Consider the following 15,375-nt stretch of genomic DNA (forward strand, 5'->3'; position numbering starts at 1 on the left):
CAATCCAGAGCCAAAACTGCCTTCAGTACACCAGATGGGTTATATGAGTTTGTGACCTTACCCATGGGACTAAGGAACTCACCAAGTTCATTTCAGAGGCTAATCAATACTGTGTTGCGAGGCATGTCAGATTTTGCAGTGGCCTATATCGATGACATGGCCATTTTTAGCAAGTTGGTGCCTGAGCATGTCCAACACCTGACAACAGTATTGGAGGCGTTAAGAAAAGCAGGCCTCACAATAAAAGCTAAGAAATGCCAGTTTGGACTAAAGGAAGTAATCTATTTAGGACATAAGGTGGGGAGCGGGAAAATCACCCCCTTATGGAGCAAGGTGGAGGCAATACAAGCGTGGCCGATGCCCTTAACCAAAAAACAAGTAAGGGCATTTCTGGGTGTGGCTGGATTTTATAGGAAGTTTGTGAGAAATTTTGGGGAAATAGCAACCCCCTTGCATGAATTAACAAAGAAGAAGTGTTCTGAGCGTGTGGTATGGACGGATGAATGTCAGAAGGCTTTTGATCTACTGAAGCAAGCCTTGTGCCAAGGACCCATATTAATAGCACCAGACTATGAGAAACCATTCATCATGGCTACAGATGCGTCGGACCTCGCGCTGGGAGTCGTCTTGCTACAGGAGAGAGAAGGCACCAGACATCCAGTAGCGTACCTGAGTCGCAAGCTGACGCCGAGGGAGAAAAACTATTCGTCGGTCCAGAAGGAGTGCCTAGCGGTCGTGTGGGGACTGAACAAGTTGCGCCCATACGTGTGGGGACGAAGATTCACAGTGACTACGGATCATCGGGCCTTGTTATGGTTGCAGACTATGAAAAACCATAACACTATGCTGCAGAGGTGGTCCTGGGTCCTACAGGACTATCAAGTGGACTTCCAGTTCATAAAAGGCAAGGACAATGTACTGGCCGATGGACTTTCCAGGCAAGTGGCTGGGACTGCAGTGACGTGACCAGACGGAGGAACAAAGAAAGACATTTTCCCCATAGAGACTTTTATTTGTTAACGCGATGTATAAATCCTGGAACAGGAATAATACTCTAGCGTTGTTTTAAGGGGGGGGAATGTGATGTTCCTATATTAATGTATATATGGTAAGTGTTGGTTGTTTAGAAGATACATGGTAAGTGGAGTGAAAGAGGAGGGGGAGTGAATGGGCAGTAGAATGCGAGATGATTGGCTGAGTGTTTAAAATGGTTGAATGTATAAAAGGAAGAGTGAGAGTGGAATCTGGGGGGGAGAAGAGAACTAAGTGGGTTGCTTGGTGGGGTTTAGAGAGTTGTTTGCCAGGAGAGAGTGGAGAAGGAGGGGGGTGGAGTTCGGATTAGTATTGAGTAAAACCATATGCTTATGTGCCTTAAGAAGAAATCTTGTTAATCTTGTTAGCTTTGTTATCTGTAATAAATACTTAATTTGGTTTACCAAAGGCCTGATCCTTGGCTGGGGTTTCACAGACCAGAAGGGAGGGTAAGGTAATGACCAAGGCTGAAGGGGAACTGTAACAAATGGTGGCAGCGGTGAAGAGAATAACAATACCAGTATTCAGAGTCTCTGGGAATACTAGTATTAGGGCGTGACTGGTGGTTGCCTAGCAGGGGGATCTGTTGAGATCTGTGCTAGAGCGGGGAGAGAAAAAATAAAATAAAGGACAGTCTGGACTGGTGGAGTCCCTGGTGGTGCCTAGTGACAGGCAGTAACCACGAGCAGGTAGGAACCTGACAGGGAGAGCCAGGGAAGGACGCCTCACAGGGTCATATACCATCTATGCACAATTTTAAGCACATTTTCCCTAATTTGAGCAGATACAGATTTCAAAGGTTTTTTGGACCACAGCACTGCCCACTTTTTGTCAGTTATGGAGTAACCCAGCTCCTGGTTCCACAACATTTTTACTCCACTTAAAGGTAAAGGTGTCCCCGCACTTTTAGTGCGAGTTGTTTCCGACTCTTAGGGTGATGTCTTGCGACGTTTACTAGGCAGACCCTATATATGGGGTGGGATTGCCAGTTCCTTCCCCGGCCTTTCTTTACCTCCCAGCATATGCCGGGTACTCATTTTACTGACCACGGATGGATGGAAGGCTGAGTGGACCTCGACCCCTTTTACCGGAGATTCGACTTCCTCCTTTCGTTGGAATCAAACTCCGGCCATGAGCAGTGCTTTCGGCTGCATTACCGCCGCTTACCACTCTGCACCACGGAGGGTCTCCACTTAAGAAACCCCATTTATAGTCTGCCAACACTTTGTAAATCCTGGGCACTGCTTTTGAGAGTCACTTAACATAACAATATAAATTCAAATGCAGTAAGATTCCTAGTGGCATGTGCAATGGCACCAGGAGTCAGTAGGAAGTGAGCCAGCTGATTAAGTTGAACCCATTTGTACATGTGTCACCTGCAGTTTTAATGATTCCCCTCACAGAGGAAGTATGTTATCATAAAAATCGCCCATGCGATATGTCCCTTTCCCCAATCTGTAGGAATAAAAATCAGCCTTGTCCCTGAGAAGCCTGGATGTTCCATAAGGAGGAGCAATGCAGAGACGTTGGGAGCAAGTTTACCTTGCCGTGGCTTCCAAATCTGAATCGTCGGTGGAAAAAACGGGTTAGGATCTTGTGTAAAAGTGCAAAGTTGTTTTGATAGGAATCGCAATGCTCTTTGCACAGAATGAGTCCATTCTATACTAACCCAAGGTTTACCAGGATCACTATGAATTAAAGGCTTCATAGTATAAGTACAATGTGGAATCCCCCCCGTAAACTTACAGTGTTGTGTAGTGGTTGGATTAGGACATGGGGGACCAGGGTTCAAATTCCCAAAGCTTGCTGGATGACCTTGGGCTAGTCACAGTCTCTCAGCCTAACCTGCCTCATATGGTTGTTGTGAGGATAAAAAGCACAGGGAGGAGAACCACGTATGTCACCTTGAGCTCCTTGGAGGAAAGGTGGGGCATGTATGTAATAACAAATAAGATTATTTAAGGGAACTTTATTACTGAGCCTCAGTTTTTTGTTGCCATAAATGAAATCTAATGTAAGAATATGCCAAACTTTAGACCAATGAAGAACAACTGTAATCAGTAACGTTTGGGGGGAAAAAAGAAATTTGAGGAGCAGGATCTCTTGACAGAGGCTATTCGCCCCAGCCAAGAAAGGTTTAATTTAGACCACAATTTCAACTTCTGATGAATCTGTGTCACAAGAGGGAGGTAGTTAGCCTTCTCAAGGTCAGAGAGATTTTTGGTCAGATAGACTCCCAAATATGTAATGTGCTAAGGGCGTACAGTAAAGCCAGATATCAATCTAACCTGCACTTGGGTCATGGGATGTACCCCCACATATAGGACTTCCAACGTAGGCATATTAATTTTAAACCCATATACAGCCCCATATTGGTTCAGGGCTTGCAACATTGACAGGACAGATTGGACCTATGACTGCCTCCTCAATTTTTTCCAACCATCCCATAGAACCCAAGATGTGTGTGTACACTTTATGCCTCAGGGAGAAAGAAAAAGTGAAGACCTGCTCCCCCAGGTGCGCTTGCCACAAATATTGATCAAGCTGTAGTCATTGAGAAGCTGTGAAAGCCCAGAATCTTGCAGACCATTGCAAAATCTGCCTTATCCATTGCGGTCTAACAAGGAGTCCCCAGTGACGTTCAAGTCTCCTCCTATCACCACCTCACCTTCTTTAAATGCATCCAGGTGCCCCAGTGTGTCTCTCAGAAAAAGACAATTGACCTGAACTGAGACCTGTAGATGGAAGCAAAAGTAATCCCATGGTTCCCCAAATGCCCTTTAACAAAAACATGTCTGCCATCCATCTCAGCCAAAGAAACATGGGGGCAGAAGTTGAGAGAGACAGCAAAAGGTATCGCCACCTCATTGCGGAGCTTGTCAAGTTGCGCTGTTAATTCAGTGAGTAGATAAGTCATGATGGCTTCATCTTTCTTGGTTAGTTTTACCTGCTTAGTCGCCATATCCTTGTGGTCTGACTGGTCTAAGGATGCTGTTGTATCTCTTGGCTCAAAATACATTCTCATGTTTTGTTCTTTTTGTCTTGTAAGTCTCTGTTGCATACTTTCCTCAGGTATGATGAGAAAATACAATTTTAGTGTAAATAGTTGGGGGTTGGGGTACTTTTGAGACATTCAGGAATAGAGCAAATGGATTATTCCGCCATCTTCAGTTGATGATATCAGCACCCCTCCTATGACATCAGCACTCCTCATACAAGAGCATGTTTTGTCAGGATGGTGTAATGGGAGTTATAGTTCAGCAACATCCTGAAGGGCTAAAGGTTCCCCCACACTTGATGTAAAGGAGTAGTTCTTTTGCAAATGATTTTGTGTTGCTTACACATTTTTGCCATTAAGGCTATAATTTTGGATGTAGTTGGCAGCATGTACAACTAAACACAGTTGTACTTGCATCTAAGTAAATGTACACAAAATCAGGCTGCATAGCTTCATTCATTTTTGGTTAGTATTTATACCTGTGAACAACTTGAAGAATGAGAGTAGTTTGGCTGCATTTGTTTGTGGTTATGCATAAACTTGATTGCTTTGCTGGATCAGTCAGGACCTAGACTGAATTATGTACTATGCAATGCGTGCAGAGTACAGTAATGAAAGTGCCAGATACTACATTTGTGTGTGTGTGTGTTGATCAAACACTCCCTGGACTTTCCATCAGCTACCAAGAGGAAGAATGAACAATTTCCTGTTTTACTAAAGGCAGCCTTTCCCAAGCCAATTCTTAGCTTTTATTTCCTCATGTGATTCCTCTGTTACCCCTTTCTTGGTATTGCTTTGAAAAAGAAGATTTTGAAGCTGTTGAATGCTTGTGAAAATGAATTTAGTACTTAGTTCTAGAATAAGCCTGTACTTTTTTGCCAAAAGAACATCAGAGTTTTGTTGTGTCATCTGAAAGTTCTTTTGGAATGAATCCATTGTGAAGTATTTTTCTTACGTAGCAGCTAGAAATTCTATTTTTTATTTTTAATGTAAAATATGTAAATTTAATGTAAATTGTTACATTTATATCCCACCTTTTCTTCAAGGAACTCAAGGTGGTATGCATGGTTCTTCTCCATTTTATCTTCACAACAACCCTGTGAGGTAGATCACGCAGAGAAACTTGTGACTGGTCCAAGGGCACCCAGCAAGTTTCATGGCTGAGTGGGGATATCTGCCTTTGTGTGACCCATGCTGTTGTCCTTGCTAAGGTGTGTCTGTTAATTATCCATTCCCCGTCTCCTCCTAAAGCTAGCTGTTGGAGCATGCTCAGTAGGCATCATTTCAGCATGAGCTGATTGTTCTCAGATTCCAGCAGTCTAGCCTGGTTCAGGAAGAAAGCAGCTGCATGGGAGTTGAGAAGGCATGCAGATTTCATTGTCTTACAGGTCTGCTTTTGACTATTTGCAGGACTCAAGGATGAAAGAAAGAGAACTCTGCCTTCTTCACAGGACCATCTGCAAGCCTGCAAACCTTTTCAGTTAGTCTGTTTCTTTGTATATTGGAATATACAAATATATATATATTGTATATATTGGAAGGGAGCTGAAGGGCTTCTCCAGACAGCCTGCTCTTTGAGTGTTTGTTCTGATTTGATTTATATGGTGGTTAGACTATGGCTGTGAACGCACTAATCACCTACAGCAAAGCGTTTCCATTAGTCACACCTGAAGGGGGAGCAGGTTGATCTACTGATCAGTTGTAAAATCTCTTTGAAGCTGATTTTTTTTTAAAATAGCATTTAAGTTGATCCCACCAAGGGTGGGGTTTGATTAGTGTTGGGTTCTCCCATTTTCAGAAGAGAGAGGTGGCACTGCACTAGAACCAGCTGAACAGTGAGTGTGTTTCTACCCTATGTCTGGCCTTTACTGAGCATTTGTTCTGGTTTATTTGTGTGCAATTATATGACAATGAACATTCATCCTGGTTTGCTTATGAGGTCTTTACATGTCTTCCCATTAATCATTTGTTCATCCCACACTTTCAGTGCATTTCCCTGTCACTTTCCAAACTACGAAAAGTCCATTTTTAAAAAAAAGAAATTGTTATGCTAGGGTGACAGAGTGCTTTAATCCAAATTAATTGCACAAACATAAAGCTCTGGCATATGTTTGAATCCCTCTTGTAAAATGCTACAAGTGATTGGAGGCGCCTATTAACTCTTATATAGAGAATAAGTTTATTGCTAAAAATGATAGCAATCAGATGGTTAAAAATATTGAGAGTTATTACCATGCACATCTATTGCATTTACTTAAAAATATTTGATATCTGTTGTTATTTCCCAGCTTTATTGTTGCAATCCAGGGTTGGTTTAGTGCAACCACGGATGGGAATTGCACTGTATTGCTATTTATACAGATTGAACTGTTCCTCTGCGTTTGGAGATACAGGGATGATAGTGAACAGATAGCTTCAGTATCTGTTGCGCCAGTTTCAGTGCATCTCCATCTCTCTTTTCTGAAAATGGGGGCACACCATGTCAAACTCTGACTCTTTTTACTCTAAAACCTGGTTGGATCAGCTTGAGTGCATTTCTTTTTTAAAAATATCAGCTTTAGAGAAATTTCGCAACTGATTGGTAGATCAACCCATTTGTCTTCCAGATGTGGCCAATGGAAATGCTTTACTGTAGGCCCAGGCAGAGACAGTGATTGGCCCAACACTTTTCTGTGGGCAGTCCTGAAAGGCCTAAAGTCAGCAGTGGGGAAGGAAGGTGGATACAGCTGAGGGCGGACTTGCTTTAAAACTCAGCCTTAAAAACCGTTCTGGCTGCATTTGAACCAACTAGTGTGCCCATAGCCTTACTGCCAATCAGCAAGACCCAAGGGCATGATAAACAGATGTGCAAAAATGTACCATGCTTCTACAAAAAACACTATATCAATAAATGGATAGGGAGAATACAGACAGAACAGTTTAGAAAAAAATAAATGTATTTTGTCTTTTTGCAAGCATTAATGCTGTGTAACAAAATATGCAAAGCTTTCTCTGGTGCTTGATTTATGGAGCAGAGGGTATGTGCTCCCATTGCCTTTTTGATTGTCCCTTAGTAATTGCTCTAAAATGCTGCAGAGGGGCCACAATTTAGATAAAATTGGAGAGATGGTGGTGAGGTTGTTTTTTTAAAAAAAAACATTCATCACTGTTCTCACCTTTCCCCCTATAATTCAACCACTGCTCTGTTGTTTGTTTTACTCTTTGAAGAAATGTCCCTTCAAAATGAGCAAAGACAGGGGAGATGAACCAGCTGTGGCTTCTTCTGCCCAGGCCATTCCCAGTTCTTGAGTACTGCTCTCACTTGCAGGTGGTGAATGGAGATTTTGGACAGAAGTACAGACAGATGGAGCTGGCAGGAGAAGCCACACCTGCTTTGTGTCCTGTGTCTTCAGTGATCTTAGACGGACAGAGCAAGGCTGTGAGAACACTAGTCTCCAGAACAAATGAATGAATGAATGAACGAATGAAACTTTATTTTTACCCCGCCCTTTTTCCAAACTGGAACTCAGGGCAGCTTACAAATAAAACTACATGTAGTTAAAAACATACAAAAATATACAATTAAGATACAATTAAACTATATGCAACCTTAAAACCATGAAACAGGCACTTAAAATACTAAAAAACAATTTAAAATAATACAAATAACAGCATAAAACAATAAACAAACCTTGTAGAGCCCAATCGTAAACACCTTCTATCTCAAAAGCCTGTCGGAATAAAAAAGTCTTTACTTGCCGACGGAAGGATGGCAAGCAGGGGCCATTCGTGCCTCCCTAGGTAGGGATTTCCAGAACCTAGGAGCAGCCACTGAGAAGGCCCTATCTCGTGTCCCCACCAATTGCACTTGTGAAGGTGTTGGGACTGAGAGATGGGCCTCTCCTGAAGATCTCAGGGCCCGGGCAGGCTCATAAAGGGTTTCCATTAGCCACACCTGGAGTTGCAAAATCTGTTTGAAGCTGAATTAAAAAAAAAAAGCACTAGAGCTGATTCCACCAGGTTTTACAGTAAAATGTGGCGAGGTTTGATTAGCGTTGTGTGCCTCTGTTTTCAGAAAAGAGAGGTGGTGATGCTCTGGAATCAGCACAACAGGAAGTGAGTCTTTACTCCAGACTGTCCCCTGCCAATGCTGCCCTTACAAGACTTGGCTCTTTTCCTTAGAATCTCCTGAGCTATTGTTTCGTAAGCGTCTTTGGTAGTCTGCCTGATCTTTGCTTGAGGCACATTATAGTTTAGGCCAGGAGTGATCAGACTTGAGAAAAGCAGAAGCGGCCGGCAGGGAGAGGCGGTGCCACATACTTGGTCTGTTGGTGGTGATATTACCAGGAGGGGTAGCAGAGCCAATCTTGCACTTTTGTCAGTGCATCCATACAGTGCTGATCTCCTGATCTCTCCCTCCCAGTATTTTATTTATTTATTTAATTAAGCTTATATACCGCCTGACTAGCAACAGCTCTCTGGGCAGTGAACATTAAAAATACAATAAAAATAACACAATACAATATATCACAATACAAAACTGTACAAAAAACTGTACAGTCTAAAATCAAAATATAATAATTTAGAATTAACAGGAATTAAAATGCCTCAGAGAAGAGAAAGGTTTTAACCTGGCGCCGAAAAGATGATAGTGTCGGCGCCAGGCGCACCTCCTCGGGAAAACCATTCCATAGTTCGGGGGCCACCACTGAGAAGGCCCTAGATCTTGTCACCACTCTCCGGGCTTCCCTATGAGTCGGAACCCGGAGGAGGGCCTTCGTAGTAGACCGTAGTGTACGGGTCAGTTCATATCGGGAGAGGCGTTCCGACAGATATCGTGGTCCCGCGCCGTATAAGGCTTTATAGGTAAGTACCAACACTTTGAATCTGGCCCGGAAGCATATTGGAAGCCAGTGCAAACGGGCTAGCACAGGTGTTATATGCTCAGACCGCTTAGTTCTTGTTAGCAGTCTGGCCGCCGCATTTTGCACTAGCTGTAGCTTCCGAATCGTCTTCAAAGGTAGCCCTACGTAAAGCGCATTGCAGTAGTCCAGACGCGAGGTTACCATAGCATGTACCACTGATGTGAGGTCCTCCTTACTCAAATAGGGACGTAGCTGGGCTACCAACCGAAGTTGGTAGAACGCATTCCAGGCCACCGAGGCTACATGAGCCTCAAGTGTGAGGGAAGAGTCTAAGATGACTCCCAGACTACGCACCTGTTCCTTTAGGGGGAGTGTAACCCCATCCAGGACAGGGTATATATCCACCATCCGATCAGAGAAACCATCCACCAACAGCATCTCAGTCTTGTCAGGATTGAGTCTCAGTTTGTTAGTTCTCATCCAGTCCATTGTCGCAGCCAGACAACGGTTCAGCACGTCGACTGCCTCACCTGAAGAAGATGTAAAGGAGAAGTAGAGCTGCGTGTCATCAGCATACTGATGACAATGCACTCCAAAACTCCTGATGACCGCCCCCAGCGGCTTCATATAAATGTTAAAAAGCATGGGAGACAGAACCGAACCCTCCGGGACCCCACATTGGAGAACCCACGGTGTCGAGCAATGTTCCCCAAGCACTATCTTCTGGAGACGACCCGCTAAGTAGGAGCGGAACCACTGCCAAGCAGTGCCTCCAACTCCCAATTCCGCAAGCCTCTCCAGAAGGATACCATGGTCGATGGTATCAAAAGCCGCTGAGAGGTCAAGGAGAATCAACAGAGTTACACTCCCTCTGTCTCTCTCCCGACATAGGTCATCAAACAGGGCGACCAAGGCAGTCTCAGTGCCAAAACCAGGCCTGAACCCTGATTGAAATGGATCTAGATAATCGGTTTCATCCAATAGCGCCTGGAGCTGGTCAGCAACCACACGTTCCAGGATCTTGCCCAGGAACGGAACATTGGCTACTGGTCTGTAGCTGCTGAAATCCTCTGGGTCCAAGGAAGGTTTTTTCAGGAGTGGTCTCACTGCCGCCTCTTTCAGACAGCCAGGGACCACTCCCTCTCGTAAAGAGGCATTAATCACTTCCTTGGCCCAGCCAACTGTTCCTTCCTTGCTAGTTTTAATTAGCCAAGAGGGGCAACGATCCAGTACCGAAGTGGTCGCACGAACCTGTCCAAGTAAGCAGCAGTGACACCACTGCCAGGAGGCCAGGTGCACAAGAGGCAGCCCTTCCTCCTGGAGAAAAGTACTGATAATGATTCACAAATTAAAGGCCCTTGGAGTTCAGCCAATCTTATTTCATCAAAGGAAAGCTGTGAATTCTCATCCTTGACCCCTCCTGGAAATTATTGCACACAAACTAATTTCTGGCTTCCTGCCCAGGCTCCTTGTTACCGTAAGCAAACCTCCTATTTGCATTTAATCCCCTCTTCCTGCAACCCCTCCTGCTGCAATCTCTTAACCCTTCTTTGGCTCTGAATCCCCTGGCCTCCCAAAGTCCTCACCACTTTTGGTGTTATCTCCACATGCGCTCTCTCTTTCTGTCTTCTTCGCTTTCTAGCTTTTTGCTCACACCCACAACGGCTGCTCATGCCCTCCCAGCAGCCTCTGAACTCTGAGTCTAGCTATGCTTATGTAGTCTTTAAAGTGCACTGTGTCTCCATTGCCAGACCCACTTTCAAGTCTCTGTGGCCCTTGGGAACCACCTCCTCTAGGCCACTATTGGCTAAAAATTGTATGCCTCTGCTGGAGGCCACACAGGAAGTCTAGTAGTGGACTTCCTGCCTTTCCAGTTCAGCACCCTGTCTCCATCTTCATCATGGCTGAAGTCAGCCATGGCAAGAAGAGCAACCCATGCTAAAGGAAGAATAAAACAAAAAGGCTGCACAGTTATAAATGCACAGGTCAATTTAAGTAAGGTTCTTATAGGCCTGATCCAACTTGCAAGGTACATTTGACATCTCTGATCTAGGGAATTCTCTACTGGATAGCTAGACAACAAGGCATCCAACATGCCATACATATTTCACATATTGTCCTGAGACAGCTGCAGAATCACCATTTCTGTCTGCTGTCCAGTCAATGAAAATAGACTTTCAGTCATTCAGAGGTGAACAATATTAAAGGCTGCTGAATGCATTTTCTGATTGCTTGTGAATTACAGGAAGTAAATTAAAGAGAAGAGACTCTGAAAGTGGCTGCATAGTTCATTAGGAGCAATGGCTCTGATTCAGTCACTTCAGTTCACAAGCTGAAGCATATTTCTGTATGCATATAGCTTCCCTGTTCCGTTCCATCAGCTGGGAAATGTTAACATTCATTCAGTGTGGAATTCCATAGGGCCGCATCCAACACTGCAGCTCTGCTGATACAACAGACTTCCATGCTTGCAACAGAGCTTTTGCTTTAGGGTTGCCAGGCCAGAAGCATCCCAAACCCTGAGATTTCAGGGTGTGCTCTAGCGATGTCATGGGGTGGGCCTAGGGTTGCCATATTCCAGTTCCACAAATCAGGGCAGGTTAATTTGCATATTATGCAAATACTTGCATATTATTTGCATATTATGCAAATATTTGCATATTAATATTTGGATTGTCCAGTTGTTTTGTTTTTGTGCCTAAGAATTACCACCAAAAACTGGGGAAAGATGTGAGAAATCTTTTTTTTAAAAGCAAAATTTTCAGCCTTAAATGCCTAGACTCTAGTTCCCAACACTATGGAGTATTTATTGATTGATTAACAGAATTTATATCCTGCCCTTCTGCTGTTAAAAACAGAGCTCAGGACAGCTTACAAATATAATAAAAACAATAAAAATACACAATCAATATAAAAACATAATAAAAACACAAAATAGCAACAAACATAAAGTAAGTCAGGGCAACAGCACGGTTAACCATTACATATACAATATATTTCAGAGATGTGGTGGGTGGAGAAAAACAAGCCAAAATGTTAGGAAAAGGAGTCTTTCACACCACATGCTCAGTTCTAAATACTGTTGCAGCAAGTTTTACAAGTTCCTCCAGTATTCCACTGGTGCAGGCACTCAGAATTCAAAGTATCTGTATGTTTCTTAGGTTTTATAAAAGCAGAGCTTTGCTTAACTCAAAATTTCTCAGCCACATCTACACAGGTTCCACCTCCATACTCAAAATGAAACTGGGCCTGGAAGTGTGCAACAACCCCACACATACCTTGCTAATTAGATTACCAATGCCAGGATGTCTGTCTTATCGACTACTCTCCTGCTCCCCCACACACACCGGGCGTCATGAAAGACCCAGTCCTGGGCTCAGAAAGAAAATAAATGTAATACCATACCAACCACAACAAGATTCCTATGAGCAAGGCAAAAAACTAAGCATCTCACAACCAGCCAGGATTCCTAACCAAAAACCAAAAATATGATAAATGAAGAAATATGTATATAAGCATGACTATCAAATATATTTATTATTTACACAAACTGTAAAGATATTTATAGTGCAATCCTAAGTTTATTTATTCAGAAGCAAGTCCCAGCGAATTCAGTGGGGCTTACTCAAACAGGGACAGACATGCAACCTCAAGTGATGAGCAACTTCATTCACACAACCCAAAATTCCGAATCATGCCACTTTACGCTGTTTTGCAACTGTTTATACTTGTTTTATGGTTATTGGATTTTAAATGGCTTTATTTCTTGTTGTGAGCTGCCTTGGTTTCCAACCCTACCTCACAGGGGTGTTGGAAAGACTCCATACACGCACACGCACACACTGCAGACGTATAAATACATACAGCCCATATAATAGTTTATTGTCAAACCAGTTGGTGATTGCAGAAAAATCAGTATTAGTTTAAAAAAAATCGGTATTACTTTCCTACAGAATAAAAACTGTAATATCTAAGTAAGCCCTGCCTACTTGCTTTAAAATAGGACTGGAGACAGAAAGAGTTAGAACACAAACATAATTCTTTTTTACATTCACTCCAAAGTCCCATTGATTTTCAGCACATTCATAACCATGTCTACTCAAAGTAAGTCCTATTGAATTAAATGGGATTTACTTTGGGCATATGGGATTAGTATTGCTTTTACAAAAAGCAAGTATTGGGAAGGTTTTCAAAACACTGCCCGAGCTCTGACTCCTGCACACAAGAGGAAAAAAACCTGAAATGTATATACTTACCCAATTTATGAGATTTTCAGATAAACGGGGGGGGGGGTGAAACCACCATTTTGTTTTCTAGACACTGCCTCAGGTGAATGAAACTGAAACACAATCCCTGATTGGCTGCAATGCTGAACGGGCGGGGTTAAAGCTAGGAAGTGCATACAGTACTGTTCAAAGAAAGATTTAACAGTTGAGGGGGGTGGCTGACGTTTTTATGTATATCTCGAGAACTGGACCACCTAGAAACTTAATTTTTTTTTTAAATTAAAGCTGAGAATCCGGGCCACATAAGGGGCTAGCCGGGTGCTGGGTGGCATGCATAGAATCCGGGTAAAACCCGGCTATCCGGGCAATATGGCAACCCTAGGTGGGCCCTAGTGGTGTCATTAAGCATGATACATTAAACATCAACCACAGTTGCTTGGAGCATACCACTCAAACAAAAAAAAATTCTCTGATTGGAAATTAAGATAGAAATCTTAGCTAAATGAGGGTGTTTCCAGGTCCAGCTGAAGTGGTGGGATAATTCCTACTCTCCTGCTTAGAGAGCCTGGGTTAGGAACATTTAATCTAGCCTACTTGTTTCTGGCAAGAAGGGTTTAAGTGCCCTCAGACCAGGCCTGTCACCAGAAGGCCATAGTGTCAGCTCTACACTGCATCAGAAGTGCCGGTGGGGGCTGGAAATTCCTGGGTGGTTGGCAGGGAAGCAAAGTCCTTAGCCGGCAGGCTGGCCATAAATCTGCCAGCTCTAAGAGGAGGGGAGCTGATAAGGGCCAGGCTTGTCCGAAGTGTACTTGCCGAGTCAGGAGTCCAGAAGCAAGGTCAGTAGAGGTCCGGGATCAAGTGCCAAGGGGTCAGTCCAAAAGAGGTTACCAGGAAACTAGGAACACACAAGCCACGCCTGACGTTGCAGTCAGCAACAAGCTGCAGCCAAGGTGTGCCTTATAAAGAGCAGGGTTGACAGCAGGTGTGAGCCCTCAGCGTTTGGGCCTTAAGGAGACAGGCCTGCCTCTCTTCTGCCTGACCTTCTGCTGTCTACGTTCTGCAGGTGAGGGGGGAGTATCCTGGGCACTGTCTGTGTCTGGCTGCAGGGCCTCTGCTGTATCTGGGGTGCTCTGCAGCTGAGGGGGAGAAGGAGCTGGATTCTCAGGAGGCTCCTCCGTGTCTCCTTCTGAGTCTGCTGCTCCTGGGTCTGCTGCTGTTACTCCTGAGTCGTCCTCATCTGAGGAGTCCTCTGACGGGGCCATGACACATAGTAGGAAGAAAGCCTCGTGTTGTGGAGATGTTAGATGGAAGCACTGAGGAGTAAAAATGGATGCCCCTGAAGGCTGCAATTCTAAATACAATTACTAAGGGATTAAGCCTCATAGAACTCAACAGAACTCAACTTCTGAGTAGATATGGCTAGGATTGTGCTGTTGGTAAGGCTTGACTAGGGATCCTCTGCAAAGATATCCATATCAAAGCAGGGTTGGCAACCCCCTGCCAGGAATGCCCTGCTTGCCTTTTAAAGTGGCTGCTCCAAACTTCTTTACAGACTTGACCCTTCACTGCAGAGAGAGGTTTGAGAAATGAGTAAGAGTTAAGAAGATTCTCTGCTCTTTCCTGCCTGCTCTGTTATAAACTCACTTTGACAGCCAACCCAATTCCAGTGAGTAATAATTGACAGAGAGAAAACACATATGGTTTGGTCTACCTTCACAGGCAGTAGATAATTGCAGCCACACTTCCCAGTATGTGAATTCTTTTTTACCACTATTGAGCAAGAAACAAACCATCATGCAACTAACAAGATGCATCATCAGTGGGTTTAAGGGAGTTGAGCTGACCACACGGAACCACTGTTGTTGCTTCTATGGATGTAAGGGAGTAAGGTCAGAGGTAACTGAAATGCAAATAGGAAAAGGAAAACAAAAGACAGTGATGATTTCTTCAATGAAATACCATACCAACTACAACAAGATTCCTATCAGTAAGACAGAAAACTCAGCATCCCCCAGCCAGTCAAGGTTCTTAACCAAAACTTAAAAAAATCCTGGCAGCCAGCCAGTGAAGGTCACAGAAATCCCCATGCAGCACAACCTGACCCAGGGGCTGCAGTTAGTGCAGAATGCTGTGTCACGATTGCTGACATGAGTGAGACCCTATCAGCACACAATACCTCTGCTCTGAAATCTGCACTGGTTGCTGATTTGCTACCAGACCAAGTTCAAGGTGTGCTTTCCATGTTATGGGTTCCACAAAGTACTTGTTCTGCTCT

The 15,375-nt window shown here is 43.9% G+C and overlaps 1 long non-coding RNA gene across 2 annotated transcripts in view; it reads left to right on the top strand.

Moving 5' to 3' along the window:
• The first annotated feature begins 5,796 nt into the window (after positions 1 to 5,796).
• The window catches only part of LOC133374537 (uncharacterized), a 32,828-nt gene continuing 23,249 nt past the window's right edge, over positions 5,797 to 15,375 (top strand). The window contains exon 1 of one of the 2 annotated variants that reach the window (XR_009759920.1): positions 5,797 to 5,865. This is a non-coding gene — a long non-coding RNA (uncharacterized LOC133374537). The remainder of the gene's footprint in view (positions 5,866 to 15,375) is intronic. The other variant, XR_009759922.1, reaches the window with a different exon arrangement.

Source organism: Rhineura floridana, chromosome 1 (assembly GCF_030035675.1).
Source record: "Rhineura floridana isolate rRhiFlo1 chromosome 1, rRhiFlo1.hap2, whole genome shotgun sequence".
NCBI classification, from domain to species: Eukaryota; Metazoa; Chordata; class Lepidosauria; order Squamata; family Rhineuridae; genus Rhineura; species Rhineura floridana.